General features: G+C 36.3%; 1 long non-coding RNA gene across 1 annotated transcript; it reads left to right on the top strand.

The window, feature by feature from the left end:
* The first annotated feature begins 247 nt into the window (after positions 1–247).
* LOC143676305 (uncharacterized) lies at positions 248–20,714 on the top strand. Its single transcript, XR_013171988.1, has 3 exons — positions 248–335; positions 1,054–1,197; positions 20,640–20,714. It is a non-coding gene; the product is annotated as an uncharacterized LOC143676305 (long non-coding RNA).
* The last annotated feature ends 522 nt before the right edge of the window (positions 20,715–21,236 follow it).

Below are 21,236 nucleotides of genomic sequence, written 5' to 3'. Positions count from 1 at the left end.
AGTGTCTATTAATCTAAGAGTATCTGTAGATAATAATATATTGGTGCAGGATCAGCCTGTATGGTGGGTGACTTGAGGTGAATATTTTTTATAGATCTGGCTGCAAATGAACTGGGAGAATAGAGGATAGAACTGTTTTTTTTTTTCCTTACTGCTGATGGGTTGGTCTGTCCCTGGGTCACAGAGGTTCATATGATGGGCAGGAAGGCAAGTCATCAACCATTGTTGAGCACCCATGAACTTAAAAATGGGGAGGTGTGGGTTTGTTAGGATGGGAATAAAGAGGTAGAAGGCAGTTTTTGCACTCAAATTATAATCTTACTGTGTTTCAAAATGTATGTACATGTTTCTTTATCCTAATTGGTGATTGAGGTTTCTACCATTAGGGATAAATACTGGGTTTGGGTAGAGGTGAGGTTAGAGCAAATGTTGGCTGGTCTTAACTTTTAACCTACATAGGCCAATAGGTGCATTTTTAATGCTTGTAACAGGCGGGCTTGAAGGGCTAGAGACAGAGTAGATACCAGTAAACGCTCTCATGTATTGACATCTTTTCTATACTTTTCAATAATAGCCAGTAATAATGGCTAACACTTAATGAGTGCCTGATTATATATATATATTGAGTGTTTTGCTTCATACAATTTTTGAAACAATTACATGAAAGTGGTATATTAATCCTGCTTTATAATTAGGAAAATTAGAGCTTAGAGAAGTTGAGTTTTTGATTCAGCTTAAAATTAATTTTGTGTATCTACAAACCTGTTTTCAACTTATAAATAGATGTTGATTAATTTGTAAATTGATGTTGATTAATTTGTATATTATGGTAAAAAAGCAATAAAGAAATTAACAGTATTAAAAAGATATGTATACTAAGTTCAGAATGGCATGGTTAAACTGCCTTCTGAAATTTGGGTGTGTGAACGGTTTTATCTCTGGCAGTATAGCTTGAGGGCACTGCTGGGGGTAGGGGGAGTGCCCAGACCAATACCATGTGATATTATTCTCAGAATAATGCATTGTGACTAACATTCATGAAATCCTTTCCAGTTACCATGTGAACCCTTCAAGTCTGCTGGGATTATGCCTTATGGACTCCTGCGTCCCTAAGTCAAGTGAAATCATGAGTGAAAAATGAAGTGTGAGCCAGGAGGCCTAGGGATAAAGAACTAATAAAAGGTTGAGCCCAGTGAGGTAAGAATCTAGGCTCTCATATGTATTTAAAAAGGTGAATTATTAAGCATTTTGGGCTTCATGCTTCACCTCAGTATGCAGTACTTTATATGTCAGAATTCCTAATGGGTTTATGCCTCATGACTGTTGCAAGATTGGACAGTTTCAGGACTGTGTTTCTGTTCATGAATAAACATTTTTAATATGTTCACATATTTACATAAACTGTTTATTTACAGTTCCTATTGATGTGACATAGGAAAAACTGGGGGCATGACTAGCTTTTTTTTTAACATACCAGAATATATCTCCTTTTTTTTCTTATGCAAAATTTCAGTTTGATTTAAGTGTTTTTGAATCACTTGCCACTTTCCAGGAACCTAACCAACATGTAAATCAAGAGATGTTAATATATATGTCACTGAGCTGTTTTTTTTTTAACCATAGACATGCAAAAGGAAAAGCAAACATACCAAATTGAGGGTTTACTTCTCAGAACCTGGAAAATCCAGGGTAAAAAGTAGAATGCAATTAGATAATTCTCATTATCCTTTGGAAAGAAGTGTTCTAGTTTTTAAAGAAAAGTAACATTTTTCTTAGATAATCCATTCTCAAAAGAATTTATCGCAACTGACTTATAAAAGGAATACTTAAAAATAGAATATTTTTATATATAGCTTTACAGAAATATATAGGTGTCCGTGGTACATTTGGCTGCTTTTCTTTATTCACCCTCAATAGCGATTGGAGGGAGAATGAAGGTAATTCTGTCAAGAATTGACAGAGTTGAGCTAATGAAGTTCAAGGATGTATGAAATAATGTAGAGAAATTAGCAAACAGTACAAGGTAGCAAGTGATCACATGCTTTCTGGTGAGGGATAGATTTAGAGAGAAAGCAATAGTAGGGCCTGGACTAGTATGTAAGGCTTTGGGGAGAAGAAAAGGCTAATACTAGAGCTAGGCTTTGAAAAACAAGTTAGTGGCTATTGGTAGGCAGCAACTAAGAATGTATGAGCTAAGAGAGAAAGTTAGTGGCTATTGGTAGGCAGCAACTAAGAATGTATGAGCTAAGAGAGAAAGGAGTATCATGTTGTAAGGATTGGTTGGAGGGATGGTGAAGAGATGTATCTAAGAGGAACATGGAGTTTGTTCGAAAAAAAATATGAGTAAACAGTTTCTAGTTGGTAAAGCCTAAAAGTGCACAACCTGTGCTTGGCCTGTTTCCTTGATACATAGGACAGTCCCTGCTTCTGACACGTACTAGGAGTCTTATAAGTATTTGTTCAATGACTTTTTAAAATATTTTTTTTATACTAGTAACATGTATAGAACCTAATATTTACTCTTTTTTTTTTTTTTACCACATTCATATATATAATTAAGTGGTGTTAATTAAATTCACAATGTTGTACTACCATCACCACCACTCACTACTAAAATTTTACAATCAACCCAAATAGAAACTCTGTATAACTTAAGCAGTAGTTAACACCCTATTCCCTACCCCCAACTTGGTCTCTGGTAAACTATATTCCAGATTCTGACTCTGACTTCATTTATTTCATATCAGTGAGATCATGTAATATTTGTCCTTTTGTGTCTGTCTTATTTCACTTAACATGTTGTCTTCAAGGTTCAACTATATTGGCAAATGTATTAGAATTTCATTACCTTTTATGACTGAATAACATTCCATAGTGTGTGTTTAGTACTTTTTTTTAAAACATTTTTTATTAATTAAAAAAAATTAACAAACAAAACATTTAGATATCATTCCATTCTACATATACAATCAGTAATTCTTATATCATCACATAGTTGCATATTCATCATTTCTTAGTACATTTGCATCGATTTAGAAAAAGAAATAAAAAGACAACAGAAAAAGAAATAAAATGATAATAGAGAAAAAAAAGACTATACATACCATACCCCTTACCCCTCACTTTCATTTACCACTAGCATTTCAAAATGAATTTATTTTAACATTTGTTCCCCCTATTATTTATTTTTATTCCATATGTTCTACTCTTCTGTTGATATAGTAGCTAAAAGGAGCTCAGACATAAGGTTTTCACATTCGCAGAGTCTCATTGTGAAAGCTATATCATTGTTCAATCATCATCAAGAAACATGGCTACTGGAACACAGCACTACATTTTCAGGCAATTCCCTCCAGCCTCTCCACTACATCTTAAACAACAAGGTGATATCTACTTAATGCGTAAGAATAACCTCCAGGAAAACCTCTAGACTCTGTTTGGAATCTCTCAGCCATTGACACTTTGTCTCATTTTACTCTTCCCCCTTTTGGTCGAGAAGTTTCTCTCAATCCCTTGATGTTAATTCTCAGCTCATTCTAGGTTTTTTCTCAGTCCCTTGATGCTGAGTCTCAGCTCATTCCAGGATCTCTGTCCCACATTGCCAGGAAGGTCCACACCCCTGGGAGTCATGTCCCACGCAGAGAGGGGTAGGGTGGTCAGACTGCTCGTTGTGTTGGCTGGAGAGAGGGGCCACATCTGAGCAAAAAAGAGGCTCTCTTGGGGGTGACTCTTAGGCCTAAATTTTAAGTAGACTTGACCTATCCTTTGTGGGGTTGAGTTTCATGTGAACAAACCCCAAGCCTGGGGGCTCAGCCTATAGCTTTGGTTATCCACACTGCTTGTGAGAATATCAAGAATTCAACTTGGGGAAGTTGGATTTCTCCCCACTCTCACCATTCCCCGAAGGGGGCTTGCAAATACTTTTCCAGTCAATGATTAAATCATTCTGGGATTCATCGGCTGATCACTCTGGACAAAGCAACAAAATCTCATGTGCTACCTGAGATTCCAAGTACTTATGACATTCAATCAAACTATCTACATGAGTTATTAGGAAATGCTCTAGTAAAAATCTAAATTTTTTAACAAACAAACATTTTTTGCTTTAGTCTCACACATAAGGTGACATTTTAAAATATTAATTATCATCTATTTTCAGCACCCTGCAATAATGACTTTCCTTTGTTCTTCCTCATGCAAAAACATTTTTAAAATTTGTACATTGTACATTTCACTATTATTATACACTCTAGGCATTCCTAGATTATACCATCTCGATCTTTAACATCTATCTTTCTTTCTGATTTCATTTATGTCCCCAGCCCTCCTCCCTCTATCATTCTCACATGCAGCTTCATTCAGTATTTTAACATAATTACATTACAGTTAGGTAGTATTGTGCTGTCCATTTCTGAGTTTTTGTATCCAGTCCTGTTGCACAGTCTGTATCCCTTCAGCTCCAATTACCCACTATCTTACCCTATTTCTATCTCCTGGTGGTCTCTGTTACCAACGACATATTCCAAGTTTATTCACTAATGTCAGTTCATATCAGTGAGACCATACAGTATTTGTCCTTTAGTTTTTGGCTAGTCTCACTCAGCATAATGTTCTCAAGGTCCATCCATGTTGTTAGATACTTCATAAGGTTATTCTGTCTTAGAGCTGCATAATATTCCATCGTATGTATATACCACAGTTTGTTTAGCCACTTGTCTGTTGATGGACATTTTGGCTGTTTCCATCACCTTGCAATTGTAAATAATGCTGCTATAAGCATTGGTGTGCAAATGTCCGTTTGTGTCTTTGCCCTTAAGTCCTCTGAGTAGATACCTAGCAATGGTATTGCTGGGTCATATGGCAATTCTATATTCAGCTTTTTGAGGAACCGCCAAACTGCCTTCCACAGTGGTTGCACCATTTGACATTCCCACCAACAGTGAATAAGTGTGCCTCTTTCTCCACATCCTCTCCAGCACTTGTCATTTTCTGTTTTGTTGATAATGGCCATTCTGGTGGGTGTGAGATGATATCTCATTGTGGTTTTGATTTGCATTTCTCTAATGGCCAGGGACATTGAGCATCTCTTCATGTGCCTTTTGGCCATTTGTATTTCCTCTTCTGAGAGGCGTCTGTTCAAGTCTTTTTCCCATTTTGTAATTGGATTGGCTGTCTTTTTGTTGTTGAGTTGAACAATCTCTTTATAAATTCTGGATACTAGACCTTTATCTGATATGTCGTTTCCAAATATTGTCTCCCATTGTGCAGGCTGTCTTTTTACTTTCTTGATGAAGTTCTTTGATGCACAAAAGTGTTTAATTTTGAGGAGCTCCCATTTCTTGCTTTCTTTCTTCAGTGCTCTTGCTTTAGGTGTAAGGTCCATAAAACTGCCTCCAATTATAAGATTCATAAGATATCTCCCTACATTTTCCTCTAACTGTTTTATGGTCTTAGACCTAATGTTTAGATCTTTGATCCATTTTGAGTTAACTTTTGTATAGGGTGTGAGATACGGGTCCTCTTTCATTCTTTTGCATATAGATTTCCAGTTCTCTAGGCACCATTTATTGAAGAGACTGTTCTGTCCCAAATGAGTTGGCTTGACTGCCTTATCAAAGATCAAATGTCCATAGATGAGAGGGTCTATATCTGAGCACTCTATTCGATTCCATTGGTCAATATGTCTATCTTTATGCCAGTACCATGCTGTTTTGACCACTGTGGCTTCATAATATGCCTTAAAGTCAGGCAGCGTGAGACCTCCAGCTTCGTTTTTTTTTTTTTCCTCAAGATACTTTTAGCAATTCGGGGCACCCTGCCCTTCCAGATAAATTTGCTTATTGGTTTTTCTATTTCTGAAAAGTAAGTTGTTGGGATTTTGTTTGGTATTGCGTTGAATCTGTAAATCAATTTAGGTAGAATTGACATCTTAACTATATTTAGTCTTCCAACCCATGAACATGGTATGCCCTTCCATCTATTTAGGTCTTCTGTGATTTCTTTTAACAGTTTTTTGTAGTTTTCTTTGTATAGGCCTTTTGTCTCTTTAGTTAATTTTTTTTTGTCTCTTTAGTTAAATGTATTCCTAAGTATTTTATTCTTTTAGTTGCAATCGTAAATGGAATTTGTTTCTTGATTTCCCCCTCAGCTTGTTCATTACTAGTGTATAGAAACACTACAGATTTTTGAATGTTGATCTTGTAACCTGCCACTTTGCTGTACTCGTTTATTAGCTCTAGTAGTTTCGCTGTGGATTTTTCAGGGTTTTCGATGTATAGTATCATATCATCTGCAAACAGTGATAGTTTTACTTCTTCCTTTCCAATTTTGATGCCTCATATTTCTTTTTCTTGCCTAATTGCTCTGGCTAGAACTTCCAACACGATGTTGAATAACAGTGGTGATAGTGGACATCCTTGTCTTGTTCCTGATCTTAGGGGGAAAGTTTTCAATTTTTCCCCATTGAGGATGATATTAGCTGTGGGTTTTTCATATATTCCCTTTATCATTTTAAGGAAGTTTCCTTGTATTCCTATCCTTTGAAGTGTTTTCAACAGGAAAGGATGTTGAATCTTGTCAAATGCCTTCTCTGCATCAATTGAGATGATCATATGATTTTTCTGCTTTGATTTGTTGATATGGTGTATTACATTAATTGATTTTCTTATGTTGAACCATCCTTACATACCTGGGATGAATCCTACTTGGTCATGATGTATAATTCTTTTAATGTGTTGCTGGATTCGATTTGCTAGAATGTTGTTGAGGATTTTTGCATCTATATTAATTAGGGAGTTGGTCTGTAGTTTTCTTTTTTTGTAATATCTGTGCCTGGTTTTGGTATGAGGGTGATGTTGGCTTCATAGAATGAATTAGGTAGCTTTCCCTCCACTTCAACTTTTTTGAAGAGTTTGAGCAGGATTGGTCCTAATTCTTTCTGGTATGTTTGGTAGAATTCACATGTGAAGCTGTCTGGTCCTGGACTTTTCTTTTCGGGAAGCTTTTGAATGACTAATTCAATTTCTTTACTTGTGATTGGTTTGTTGAGGTCATCTGTTTCTTCTTGAGTCAAAGCTGGATGTTCATGCCTTTCTAGGAACCTGTCCATTTCATCTACATTGTTGTATTTATTAGCATAAAGTTGTTCATAGTATCCTGTTATTACCTCCTTTATTTCTGTGAGGTCAGTAGTTATGTCTCCTCTTCCATTTCTGATCTTATTTATTTGCATCCTCTCTCTTCTTCTTTTTGTCAATCTTGCTAAAGACCCATCAGTCTTATTGATTTTCTCATAGAACCAACTTCTGGTCTTATTGATTTTCTCTATTGTTTTCATGTTCTCAATTTCATTTATTTCTGCTCTAGTCTTTGTGATTTCTTTCCTTTTGCTTGCTTTGGGGGTAGTTTGCTGTTCTTTCTCCAGTTCTTCCAAGTAGACAGTTAATTCCCGAATTTTTGCCCTTTCTTCTTTTTTTGATATAGGCATTTAGGGCAATAAATTTCCCTCTTAGCACTGCCTTTGCTGCATCCCATAAGTTTTGATATGTTGTGTTTTCATTTTCATTTGCCTCAAGATATTTACTGATTTCTCTTGTAATTTCTTTCTTGACCCACTGGTTGTTTAAGAGTGTGTTGTTGAGCCTCCATGTATTTGTGAATTTTCTGGCGCTGTGCCTATTATTGATTTCCAACTTCATTCCTTTATGATCTGAGAAAGTGTTGTGTATGATTTCAATCTTTTTAAATTTGTTGAGACTTGCTTTGTGACCCAGCATATGGTCTATCTTTGAGAATGATCCATGAGCACTTGAGAAAAAGGTGTATCCTGCTGTTGTGGGGTGTAATGTCCTATAAATGTCTGTTAAGTCTAGCTCATTTATTGTAATATTCAAATTCTCTGTTTCTTTATTGATCCTCTGTCTAGATGTTCTGTCCATTGATGAGAGTGGGTAATTGAAGTCTCCAACTATTATGGTAGATGTGTCTATTTCCCTTTCCAGTATTTGCAGTGTTTGCCTCATGTATTTTAGGGCATTCTGGTTCAGTGCATAAATATTTGTGATTGTTATGTCTTCTTGTTTAATTGTTCCTTTTATTAGTAGACAGTATCCTCCTTTGTCTCTTTTAACTGTTTTACATTTGAAGTCTAATTTGTTGGATATTAGTATAGCTACTCCTGCTCTTTTCTGGTTGTTATTTGCATGAAATATCTTTTCCCAACCTTTCACTTTCAACCTATGTTTATCTTTGGGTCTAAGATGTGTTTCCTGTAGACAGCATATAGAAGGATCCTGTTTTTAATCCATTCTGCCAGTCTATGTCTTTTGATTGAGGAGTTCAGTCCATTAACATTTAGCGTTATTATTGTTTGGGTAGTACTTTCCTCTACCATTTTGCCTTTTGTATTTTATATGTCATATCTAAATTTCCCTTCTTTCTACACTCTTCTCCACACCTCTCTCTTCCGTTTTTTGTATCTGTCTATAGTGCTCCCTTTAGTATTTCTTGCAGAGCTGGTCTCTTGGTCACAAATTCTCTTAGTGACTTTTTGTCTGAAAATGTTTTAATTTCTCCCTCATTTTTGAAGGACAATTTTGCTGGATATAGAATTCTTGGTTGGCAGTTTTTCTCTTTTAGTAATTTAAATGTATCATTCCACTATCTTCTTGCCTCCACGGTTTCTGCTGAGAAATCTACAATAGTCTTACTGAGTTTCCCTTGTATGTGATGGATTGTTTTTCTCTTGCTGCTTTCAAGATCCTCTCTTTTTCTTTGACCTCTGACATTCTGACTAGTAAGTTTCTTGGAGAATGTCTATTTGGATCTAATCTCTTTGGGGTGTGCTGCATTTCTTGGATCTGTAATTTTAGGTCTTTCATAAGAGTTGGGAAATTTTCAGTGATGATTTCTTCCATTAGTTTTTCTCCTCTTTTTCCCTTCTCTTCTCCTTCTGGAACACCCACAACACGTATATTTGTGCGCTTCATATTATCATTCAATTCCCTGAGTACCTGCTCATATTTTTCCATTCTTTTCCCTATAGTTTCTGTTTCTTTTTGGGTTTCAGATGTTCCATCCTCCAGTTCACTAATCCTAACCTCTGTCTCTTGAAATCTACCATTGTAGATTTCCATTGTTTTTTTCATTTCTTCTACTGTATCTTTCATTCCCATAAGTTCTGTGATTTGTTTTTTCAGACTTTCCATTTCTTCTTTTTGTTCCTTCCTTGCCTTCTTCATGTCCTCCCTCAATTCATTGATTTGATTTTTGATGAGGTTTTGCATTTCTGTTTGTATATTCTGAATTAGTTGTTTCAGCTCCTGTATCTCATTTGGACTATAGGTTTGTTCCTTTGACTGGGCCATATCTTCAGTTTTCCTGGTGTGATTTGTTATTTTTTGCTGGCGTTTTGACATTTAATTACCTTAATTAATTTATTCTGGAGATTGCTTTCACTTCTCTTACCTACGGTTTTCTTGCTAGATGAGTTTGTTGCCTATCTATTTTTTGACCTTCAGTTCAGCTTTTTCTGGGCCTCTAGCTTAAGTTTTGTTTAACAGAGGGTGATTTTTCAGTTCTTGTTTTCTTGTTTCTTGTCCTGCTTGTAAGGTGCCTTTTCCCTCCCCACCCTTAGGAGGGTCTACATAGGTATTACAGACTCCAGCCGGGTTTTCCCAGACTAAACTGGCCTCCTATCAGGGGGAGGGAGTCACCTGCGTCAGTTTTCCCTGAGGGTGAAACCCAGCAGGTTTAAAGACTTTCCTGTGAAGTCTCTGGGCTCTGTTTTTCTTATCCTGCCCAGTATGTGGCACTTGTCTGTCTGTGGGTCCCACCAGCAAAAGATGTTGTGGCTCCTTTAACTTTGGAAGGCTCTCCCTGCTGGGGGCGTGGTGGAGACAGAGAAGAGGTTGTAGGCTGGTTTTAATGGCTTCAAATTGCCAAGCCCTGGGGTCTGAATTCCTTGAGAGAGGGATTCCACCTAAATTGCGTTTCATCCCTCCCCTGGGGAAGGCTCAGGTGGGAGACAGCCCTGAAAACAGCCTGTTTCTGCATATGCCTGGGGCAGTTGCCGCCTGTGTAATCCTGCCGCTGAATCCAGAGGCAGCCAAGCCTCCATAGAAACAGCCACAAATGCTGCCGTTTCGTCCCCTTTCCTCTTTTTTGGTTAGCCCAATAGGCGACCTCCGCCTTGACCAGTTTCACCTGAACTGGGGGCCTGTTTTTAGTAGTCAGAATTTGTTTATTAATGCCACAATTGGTGTTTGGTTGGACTCAGTCCCTGCTACTGTTAGAGTCTCTTTCCTTTCCCTCTTGGAAGCTGTCTGTGGGGGAGGGGTGCTGAGCGCCCTCCCCCTCGGCTTGGGGAACTCACAGTTCCGGAGACTCACAGCTGGTCCAGCTGGTCCAGACTGGGGTACACTGTGTGTTTGGTCACTATCGTGGCTCCGGGAGCTGTTCTGTACTGTTTCTGGTTATTTAGTAGTTGTTCTGGAGGACGAACTAAAATGCACACATTGCTAAGCTGCCATCTTAGTGTTTAGTACTTTTTATTTATTCATCAGAAGATGGACACTTGGGTTGCTTCCATCTTTTGGCAATAGTGTATAATGCCACTATAGACATTGGTATGGAAATATCTGTTTGAGTCCCTACTTTCAGTGCTTTTGGGTATATACCCAAAGTGGAATTGCCAAGTCATATGTTACTTCTATACTTAATTTTCTGAAGAACTGCCAAACTGTCTTCCACAGGAAATGCATCATTTTACATTGCAACCAGCAATGAGTAAATGTTCCTATTTCTCTACATCCTCTCCAACATTTTAATTTTCTGTTTTGTTAGTTAGCCATTCTAATGGATATGAAATGGTATCTCATGGTTTTGAAAGACAATTCTTAATAGCTAATGATATTGAGCATCTTTTCTTGTACTTTTTGGCCATGTGTATATCCTTTTTGTAGAAATGTCTATTTAAGTTTTTTGCCCATTTTTAAAATTGGATTGTTTATCTTTTTAATGTGGAGTTGTAGTATTTCTTTATATAATCTGCATATTAAGCCCTCAACAAATACGGGATTTCTAAATATTTTCTGAGTAGGTTGTATTTTCATTTTCTTGATAAAATCCTTTCAGCAAAAAAGTTTTCAATGTTAAAGAGGCCCCATTTATTATTTTTTCTTTTGTTACTTGTGCTTAGAGTTTGAAGTCTAAGAAACCATGGTCTAAAACAATATCTTGAAGATGCCTCCCTTTATTTTCTTCTAGGAATTTTATAGTCTTGGATCTTAAATTTAGGTCTTTGATCCATTCAAAGTTAATTTTTGTTTATAGTATGAGATAGGGGTCCCCTTCATTCTTTTGCATATGAATATTCAGTTTTCCTGGCACCACTTGTTGAAGAGATGATTCCTTTCCAATTGTGTGGACTTGGCAGCCTTATCAAAATCAATTCATCATAGATGTAAGGTTCTATTTTTGAGCTCTTCATTAAAATCTATTGGTCTATATTTCTATACTTGTGCTAGTATCATGCTGTTTTGACCACTGTAGTTTTGTAATAAGTTTTAAAGTCAGGAAATGTGAGTACTACAATTTTTTTTTTCAAGATAGTTTTGGCTATTCAAGGCCACTTACCCTTCCAAATAAATCTGGTAATTTGCTGTTATAGCTGCTGGAATGCAATATACCAGAAACAGAATGACTTTTAAAAGGGGGAATTTAATAAGATGCTGGTTTAAAGTTCTAAGACCAAGAAAATGTCCCAATTAAAACAAGTATATAGAAATGTCCAATCAAAGGCATCCAACCAGGGGAAGATACCTTGGTTCAAGAAGGCTGATAAAGTTCAGGGTTTGTCCCTCAGCTGAGAAGGCACATGGTGAACACAGTTAGGGCTTCTCTCTGAGCTGGAAGGGCACAGGGGGAACACAGCATCACCTGCCAGCTTTCTCTCCTGGCTTCTGTTTCATGAAGCTCCCCAGGGGGGCATTTTCCTTCTTCATCTTCAAAGGTCGCTGGCTCATGGACTTTCTGCTTCGTGGTGCTGCAGCATTCTCTGCTCTCTCTGAATCTCTCAATCTCCAAAATGTTTCTTCTTTAATAGGACTCCAGAAACTTCTCAAGGCCCACCCAAATGGGTGGAGACATGTCATTGCCTAATCCAGTTTAACAACCACTCTTGATTAAATCATATCTCCAGGGAGAAGATCTGATTATAGTTTCAAACCTACAATACTGAGTAGAGATTAGAAGAAGTGGCTGCCTTTACAAAATGGAATTAGGATTAAAACGTGTCTTTTTTAGGGGCCATACATCATTTCAAACCAGCACATTGACTTTTCCATTTCTTCAAAGAAGGCTGTTAGAATTTTGATTGGGATTGCATTGAATCTGTAAATCACTTTGGGTAAGATTGGTTTCTTAATATTTCGTCTACCAATACATGAGCATAAAATAGCCTTCCTTTCATTTAGTTCTTTAAAAATTTGTTTTAATAAAGTTTTTTAGTTTTCTTGTATAAGTCCTTTACATGCTTGGTTAAATTTATTTCTAGATATTTGATTCTTTTAGTTGCTATTGTAAATGGAATTTATTTTCTTGATTTTTCTCTTCATATTACTAGTGTTTAGAAACAGTACTGATTTCTGCATGCTGATCTTGTACCTCACCATTTTGCTGAGTTAATTTATTAGGTCTAGTAGCTTTGTTGTGGATTTTTCAGGTTTTACTGTATATTAGGGTCATGTCATCTACAAATAGGAAAAGTTGTATTTATTCCTTCTCAATGTGGAAATATTTTTTTTCTTTTTCTTGCCTAATTGTTCTGGCAAGAACTTTCAGTAAAATGTTGTAGGAATCCAAGACAGTGGGCATCCTTGTCTTCTCCCTCATTTTAGAGAGAAAATATGCTGCTTCAAAAAGATGTCTGTAGCCTAGAAAAGCCATGTTTTAATCCTAATCCCATTTTGTAAAGGCAGCCATTTCTTCTAATCCCTATTCAGCATTGTATGTTTGAAACTGTAATCAGATCATCTCCCTGGAGATGTGATTTAATCAAGTGTGGTTGTTAAACTGGATTAGGTGGAGGTATGTCTCCACCCATTTGGGTGGGTCTTGATTAGTTTACTGGAATCCTATAAAAGAGAATGACAAGAGAGAAGGCCAGGAGATTCAGAGAGAGCAGAGAATGCCACAGCACCATGAAGCACAGAGTCCACCAGTCAGCATTTTGGAGATGAAGGAAAACACTTCCTGGGGAGCTTCATGAAACAGGAAGCCAGGAGAGAAAGCTAGCAGATGATGCCATGCTCCCCATGTGCCCTTCCAGCCAAGAGAAATACTGTGACTGTGTTCACCATGTCTTCTCACTTGAGAGAGAAACCCTAAACTTCATTGGCCTTCTTGAATCAAGATATTTTTCCCTGGATGGATGCCTTTGATTGGACATTTCTATAGACTTGCTTTATTTGGGACATTTTCTCAGCCTTAGAACTGTAAACTAGCAACTTATTAAATTTCCCTTTTTAAAAGCCATTCTGTTTCTGATATATTGTATTCTGGCAGCTAGCCAACTAGAACAGAAAGCTTTCAGTCTTTTTGTATAAGTAGAATGTTAGCTATAGTTTTTTCCAAATGTCCTTTATCATGTTGAAGATGTTTCCTTCTATTCCTAGTGTTCTAAGTGTTTTTATCAAGAAGGAATGTTGTCAAATGCATTTTTCTTCATCAGTTGAGATGATCATATATTTTCCTCCTGCATTCTGTTAATGTTGAATATTACATTAATCAATTTTTTTCATGTTGAACTCTCCTTGCATACCAGAGATAAATCACACTTGATCATGGCATATAGTTCTTTTAATATGCTGTTGGGTTCCATTTGTTGGTGTCTTATTGAAGATTTTTAAATTTATTTGTAAGAGACATTATTCTGTAATTTTCTTTTTTGTGATATCTTTATCTGACCTTGGTATGAGGTTGATGATGGCCTTATAGAGTTGATTAGGGGTTGTTTCCTCCTTTTCAAATTACATGGAAGAATTTGGGCAGAATTGGAGTTAAGTCTTCTTGAAATGTTTGGTAAATTTCCCCTGTAAAGTCATCAGGTTCAGAGCTATTTTTGTTGGGGGCTTCTTAATTACTATTTCAATATCTTTACTAGTTGATTTGAGAGCTTCTTTTTTTTTTTCTTAAGTCAGTGTAAGCAATTTGTGTGCTTGTAAGAATTTGTCCCTTCTTACAAAAATGTTTTTTTCACAATATCTTTTTATACTCTTTTTTATTTCATCAGGATCAGTAGTAATGCCCCATTTTCATTTCTAATTATGGTTATTTGTGTCCTCTTTCTGTTTTTCTTTGTCAGTCTAGCTAAAGGTTTGTTGAATTTATTGATCTTTGCAAGGAACCAACTTTTGGTTTTCTTGATTCTCTCTATTGTTTTTCCCCCCATTTCATTTACCTCTGCTCTAATCTTTGTTTTTGCTTTCCTTCTGGTTGCTTTTGTTTTAATTTCTTGTTCTTTTTCTATTTCTTCAGTTTTGAGGTTATGTTTCTGATTTGAAAATATTCTTCTTTTTTAATCTAAGCATCTGGAGCTATAAATTTCCCTCTCATCAATGCCTTATCTATATCTCATAAGTTTTGTTATATTGTGTTTTCATTTGACTAATTTCATTTCTCCTAATTTCAGTGTGATTTCCTCTTTAACCCATTATTGTTTAAGAGTATATTGTTTAATTTACATATATTTGTGAAATTTCCATTTCTTTCTCTGTTTTTAATTTCTAGCTTCATTCCATTGTGGTTGGATATGGTAAATTATATGATTGCAGTATTTTTTTTAATTATCAAAACTTGTTTTGTGATCTAACGTATATTTTATCCTGGAGAATAATCCATATATACTCGAGAAGAGTGTGAATTTTGTTGTTGTTGGATGAATTGTTCTATGTATGTTTATTAAGTCTAGTTGGTTTAGAGTATCATTCAAGTCTCATATTTTTTAATCGATTTCCTAACAAGATGTTCTATCCATTATTGAAGGTAGTATATTAAGGTCTTCTACTATTAATGTAGAACCATCAAGTTCTTTCTTCCAATTTATCAATATTTGCTTTGTATATTTTCAGGCTCTGCTGTTAGGCATGTACGTATTTATAATTGTTGCATTTTCTTGTTGAATTTTTCCCTTTATCAGTATGTTCAGTATGTAATGACCATCTTTGACCTTCATTACTCTTTTTTTTTTTTTTTTTACATGGGCAGGCACCGGGAATTGAACCCGGGTCCTCTGGCATCGCAGGCAAGCATTCCTGCCTGCTGAGCCATCGTGGCCCGCCCCCTTCATTACTCTTTTTGACCTAAAGTCTATTTAAAATCTATTTTATCTAATATCTATCTAATATAGCTATCCCAGCTTTCCTTTGGTCACTACTGGCATGGTATATTTTTTCTGTCCTTTCACTATCAACTTACTTGTGTCCTTGAATTTAAGTCTTGTCTCTTGCAGAGAGTATATAGTTGGCCATGCTTTCTTGTCTGTTCTGTCATGTTATGCCTTTTGACTGGAGACTTTAATCCATTTACATTTAGAGTCATTATTGAAGATGCAGGACTTGCTTGTGCCACTTGTTATTTAGTCTTTGTAAGTTTCGTACCGTTTCCCCCCTTGTTTTAGATTACCTAGACTGTTGAAAGCAAATACCATGAAATGGGTTAGTTTAACAATGGTATTTTATCAGTTTACAGTTTTGAGGCTGGTACAAATGTCTGAATAAAGGCATCATCAAAGTGATGTTTTACTCCTGAAGACAAGTTGCCAGTGATTCTTGCCTCCTGCAAGGTACATGACAGCATGTGCTAGTCTCTCTTTTTTGGGGGGGTTTTGTTGCTTACTTTCATCTTCTTCCTACTGTGGCTTTTCCTCTTTCTCTCTCTGTATCCATCTTGTTTATAAAGGGCCCCAGTAAGAGGATTAAGACCACCCTGGGCCATGCTTAAACTGATGTAACCACATCAAAAGATTCTACTTACAGTAGGTTTATACCTACAGGAATAGATTTGCTTTAAGAATATGATTTTTGGGGGTACATATGTTTCTTAACCACCATACCCCTCAATTCCTCCATTAATGCCTACTTTTGTATTTATTTGGTTTTTTGTGTTGTACCATATTGAGTGCCTTCTCTTTTCTATCTGGATATATATTTTTTCATATATTATCCTTGTATTATTATACAGTTAAAATTTAGCATCCTATATATGTAACAATCATATTTGGTTTGATGCAAGCGTGATTTCAATAGCATACACATGTTTTCCCTTTTTTTTGTATTTTTTACTACTTCTATCTTTGTACATTATATGTCCAAAACCATAAAATTATCATCACTTTATATGCATTTGCATTTTATCGCCTGTAGGAAGTAAGAAGTGGAGTTACACATCAAATATTACAATATAATAATATCGGCATCTGTTACTACCCAAATGTTCACCTTTACTACAGGCCTTTATATTTTTATGCTGTTTGAACCACTGTCTAATGTCCTTTCCTTTCAATCTGAAGTGTTCCCTTTACAATGCTTGTGGAACTGGACTAGTGGTGATGAACTCCCTCAGCTTTTGTTTATCTGAGAATGTCTTAACCTCTCTCTCATTTTCAAAAATGAATCTTGCTGGGTGTAAAATCCTTGGCTGGCAATTGTTTTCCTTTAGCACTTTAAATATTTCAACCCACTGCCTTCTTGCCTCCCTGGTTTCTCAGGAGAAATCAGCCCTCAGGACTCCCATATACACAACAGGTTGCTTTTCACTTGCAGCTTTCAGAACACTCTTCTTGTCTTTTGCATTTAATAATGGGGTCAATGTGAGACAGGAGCATTTTTCTTCATGTTTAATCCTGCTTGGTGTTCTCTGAGGTTCTTGGATGTGCATATTCATATCTTTACTAAGTTTAGATAGTCTGTCATTATTTCTTTGAATATTCCTTCTGTCCTTTCTCTGTCTTCTTCTAGGGCTTCCATCATGTGTTTATAGTTACACTTGATGGGACACAGAGGTGTCTCAGGCTGTTTTTTCACCTTTAATAATATATATTTTTCTTTCGGAAACTCAGCCTGATTCATTTCAGTTGTCTTGAGTTCACTGATTCTTCTGCCAGTTCCAGTCTGGTGTTGAAACCCTCCTGGGAATTTTTCATTTCAATTATTGTAGCCATCAACTCCAATAGTTCTGATTGGTTTATTTTTAAAATTTTTACCTCTTTACTAAGACTCTCATATTGCTCATTCATTGTTTTCCTGAAAACTATTTGTTCTTTCTCTGTATTTTTCTTCTGCTTGAGTATTTTTAAGACCAACTTTAAAAGTCTTTGTTTAGTGTGTCCACATTCTGGTCTTCTTCATTGGTGTTTTCTGGATTTTTATCCTATTCCTTTGGGTAGGCCATCTTTTCCTGTTTCTTTGTCTTGTACCCTTGCTGTACACTGTGCATTTTAATGCATAGAAATGCTAACTCAGGGATTTATTCCCTGAGATGTCTGTTTCTTGATTTTGTAACCAGTTAGTGATAGGACAGAGATCTTTTTGAGCTTCGCCTCTCCTATCAGGAAGATCTGTTCAATGCGAATGCAGCATGCCTTATTCTGGGCTTGTGCTTGTTAGTTGTTTTGGAGTTTCCTTGTTTACAGGAATTCGAATGCCCCCTCTCTTTCCCAGAAGACAGACCTCCCTCTCCCAGGTGTTTGAAGAAGGCAAAAACCCAGAACATATACCTTTGTGGTTTCTTACACTCCTTTTGTTGTCTCATGCTGCTTTTGCCTAAAGGGCAAATTCTGGAATGGGTGGACATGCCAGAGAGGAGTTTCTCAAGTCAAACCTTCTCAAAAGAGAGGGAGCCAAGGACCCATGAATGGGGCATGGAACTCCAGGCCAGGAGTTTCTTCCACAGATGCCACAAATTTAGCTTTTTTGACCTTCCCCAGCAAATGCAGCCCTTCAGCTAACTCTCCCCCACACTATGAGGAAGTATAGCATGTTTAAGAGTGTTCTGCCACCCTCTGTCTGGGGTAGGTTTAAATAATGGCTACTTTCAGAGCCAGACCCCCAGGGATCCAAAGTTGTTAATCAAAAGCCATGATCAGTGATCAGCTATGCCCACCATTGGTCTTGGGGAAGAAGATTTTTATTTCCTTTTCTTTTATCAGTGAACTAGCTAAGGGCTGGACCCCATGGTGGCTTGCCATGAGATTCGAGCATGGGCACTGGTAACTGTTGCACAGAGAGAGCAATTAACTGGTTATTACTATAATTCATCAGCCTCTTTCTCCTGCTCTTCTCTGGATGCTGAACAGTGTTTTATCAGCCTCAAGAGTTTCAAAATAGTTGTTTCAGAAGTATTTGTTCTAGTGGAAGGGCTTAACCCTGGAGCTTCTACTCTGCCATCTTCCTATAGTCCTTGCCAATTCAGGATGTTGGATTTTTGTCAAATCCCTTTTCTGCATCAACTGATATGATCATGTGATTTTTTCCCCCTTGTCCTAATAATGTGGTATATGTATTACATTTAAATTGATTTTCTTATATCAAACTACCCTTGCATACCTGGGACAAATCCCACTTGAACTTGGTATATAATTCTTTTAATGTGCTCTTGGATTCAATTTGTGAGAATTTTAAGGACTTTTGCATCTATATTCATGAGATAAATTTGTAATTTTACTTTCCTGTATTATATGTCTTGCTTTGCTATTAGGGTCATGATGTTCTTACAGAATGCTTTAAATAGTGTTGTCTTCTCTTCACATTTTTGGAAGAGTTTGAGCAGGGTTGGTATTAATTCTTTTTGGAATGTTTGGTAGGATTCACTTATGAAGCTACCTGGTTCTGTGCTTTTCTTTGTCAGGAGGTATTGATTACTGATTAAATCTCTTTATTTGTGATTATTCTTGTGATATCTTCTATTTCTTCTAAAGGCACTGTAGGTTGCTTTTGTGTTTCTAGGAATATGTCCATTTTATGTTTAATTTGTTGACTTACAGTTGTTCCTAATATCCTCTTATTGTCATTTTTATTTCTGTGGGGTCAATAGTAATGTCCTTTCTTTCATTTCTGGTTTTATTTACTTGCATCTTCTCTCTTTTTATTCTGTATTTCATTTATTTCTGCTTTAGTCTTTATTTCTTTTTGTTTGCTTTGGGTTAAGTTTGCTGTTCTTACTCTAGTTCTTCCATGTGTGCAGTTACATCTTTGATTTTAGCTCTATCTTCTTTCTAAATGTAGGTGTTTAGGGATATATATTTCCCTCTCAGCACTGCCTTTGCTACATCCTATAAGTTTTAATGTAAATGTGTTCTCATTTACATTTTTCCAAAGATATTTACTGATTTTCCCTTGTGATTTTTTGTCTCACTGATTAAGAATTTATTTAACTTCCATAAATTTGTGGGTTTTCCAGTTCTCTCCCTGGAACAGTTCTTCTGTTGTGGCCAGAGAAAATGCTTCACAGTAATTCCAATCTTTAAAATTTGTTGAGACTTGTTTTGCAACTCAACATGTGTTCTATCCTGGAAAATAATTCATGTGCACTTTAGAAAGTATGTACACTGCTGTTTTGAGGTGTAATGTTCTGCTTGTGTCTGTTAGGTCTCATTTATTTATCATATTATTCAGTCTTCTGTTTCCTCATTGATTTTCTGTCAAAATGTTTTACCTATTGATGAAGTCTCCAACCATTACTTCTACATCTAGTTTTGCTGCTATTTATCTCATGGATTTTGAAGCATTGTTGCTAGGTGCATAAATATTTATTATTGTTATTTCTTCTTGGTGGATTGCCTTTTATTCACATATAGTGTCTTTCTTTGTCTCTTGAAGCAACTTTTAACTTAAAGTCTATTTTGTCTGATATTAATATAGCTACCCCAACTTTCCTTTGGCTACTATTTGCATAGATTAACTTTTTCCATCCTTTTACTTTCAACTACTTGTGCCTTTGATTCCAAAGTTTGGCTCTTGCAAACAATATATAGTTGGATTGTGTTTTTTAAAAAAAACATTTTGCAATTTGTTTCTCTTGATTGGAGAGTTTTATTGTTTTATTTTTCTTTAACTTAGCATTTGTGGAGTCCTTCTTCAGTCTGCATGAGTTCCAAGCAAGTGGGATTTGTTCTTTTATTAGTTGTTTCAGAGGGAGACCTTTTCAGGATGTCCTACATCACCTTGTTGATGACATCAATTCTATTGGTTGACTTTTGATGCCTGAGATAAGGACAGATATGTAAAGTGGTTCCACATAAGTCCTTTTAGCTCTAGCACAGTTGAAATATCATCACACTAAGAATCAAATGGCCTAAAATCAAATTCTGACTCTGATACATACTTTAAGTTGAATAATTTTAACCAACTCTCCGAAATTTGATTCCTTATCTATAGAATGGGGATAAAAATGCAAGTTATCAGATCCATTGTAAGATGACAATAAGTAGTATATGTGCAAACACTCTTTAAACTATTTCATTTCTTTCATAATGTATTACTATTAAAAAGAATGTCCTTTGCAACCAATTGAGCTGTTTGTGCTTCATCTGTATGGCTGAGATGGTCATGTGTTCTTCAGACCTTGTCTCCTCTTCTTTGTAGGCACACAGATAAACTACATTTCCAGCCTCCTTTGCTGCTGGATGGAGCCATATGACTGAATTTCAGCCTATGGTATGTTGGTAAACTTAATTTATGCCATTTCCAGGTTTACCCCATAAAAATCTCTGCCACAGCTTTCCACATACTCTTATTTCTCTTTCACTTGCATAATGGAGAAGATTCTGGGGACTTGGAAGGTGCTCTAGTTTGCTAGCTACCTGAATACAATATACTAGAAACAGAATGACTTTTAAAAGGGGGAATTTAATAAGTTGCTAGTTTACAGTTCTAAGGCTGAGAAAATGTCCTAATTAAAATAAGTCTATAGAAATGTCCAACTTAAGGCATCCAGGAAAAGATACCTTGGTTCAAGAAGGCCGATGAAGTTCAATACCTCTCTCTCAGCTGGAAGGGCACATGTAAACATGGCAGTGTCTGCTGGCTTTCATGTGGCTCTACAAAAGGGACTTTCTCCAAAATGTTTCCTCTTTTAAAGGATTTCAGTAAGCAACTCTACCTTCAATGGGGGGAGACACACCTCCATGGAAATAATCTAATTAAAAGTACCACCCACAATTGAGTGGGTCACATCTCCAT

This window comes from Tamandua tetradactyla, chromosome 3 (genome assembly GCF_023851605.1).
Source record: "Tamandua tetradactyla isolate mTamTet1 chromosome 3, mTamTet1.pri, whole genome shotgun sequence".
Classification (NCBI taxonomy): domain Eukaryota; kingdom Metazoa; phylum Chordata; class Mammalia; order Pilosa; family Myrmecophagidae; genus Tamandua; species Tamandua tetradactyla.
This window is presented reverse-complemented; position numbering and strand designations above follow the sequence as displayed.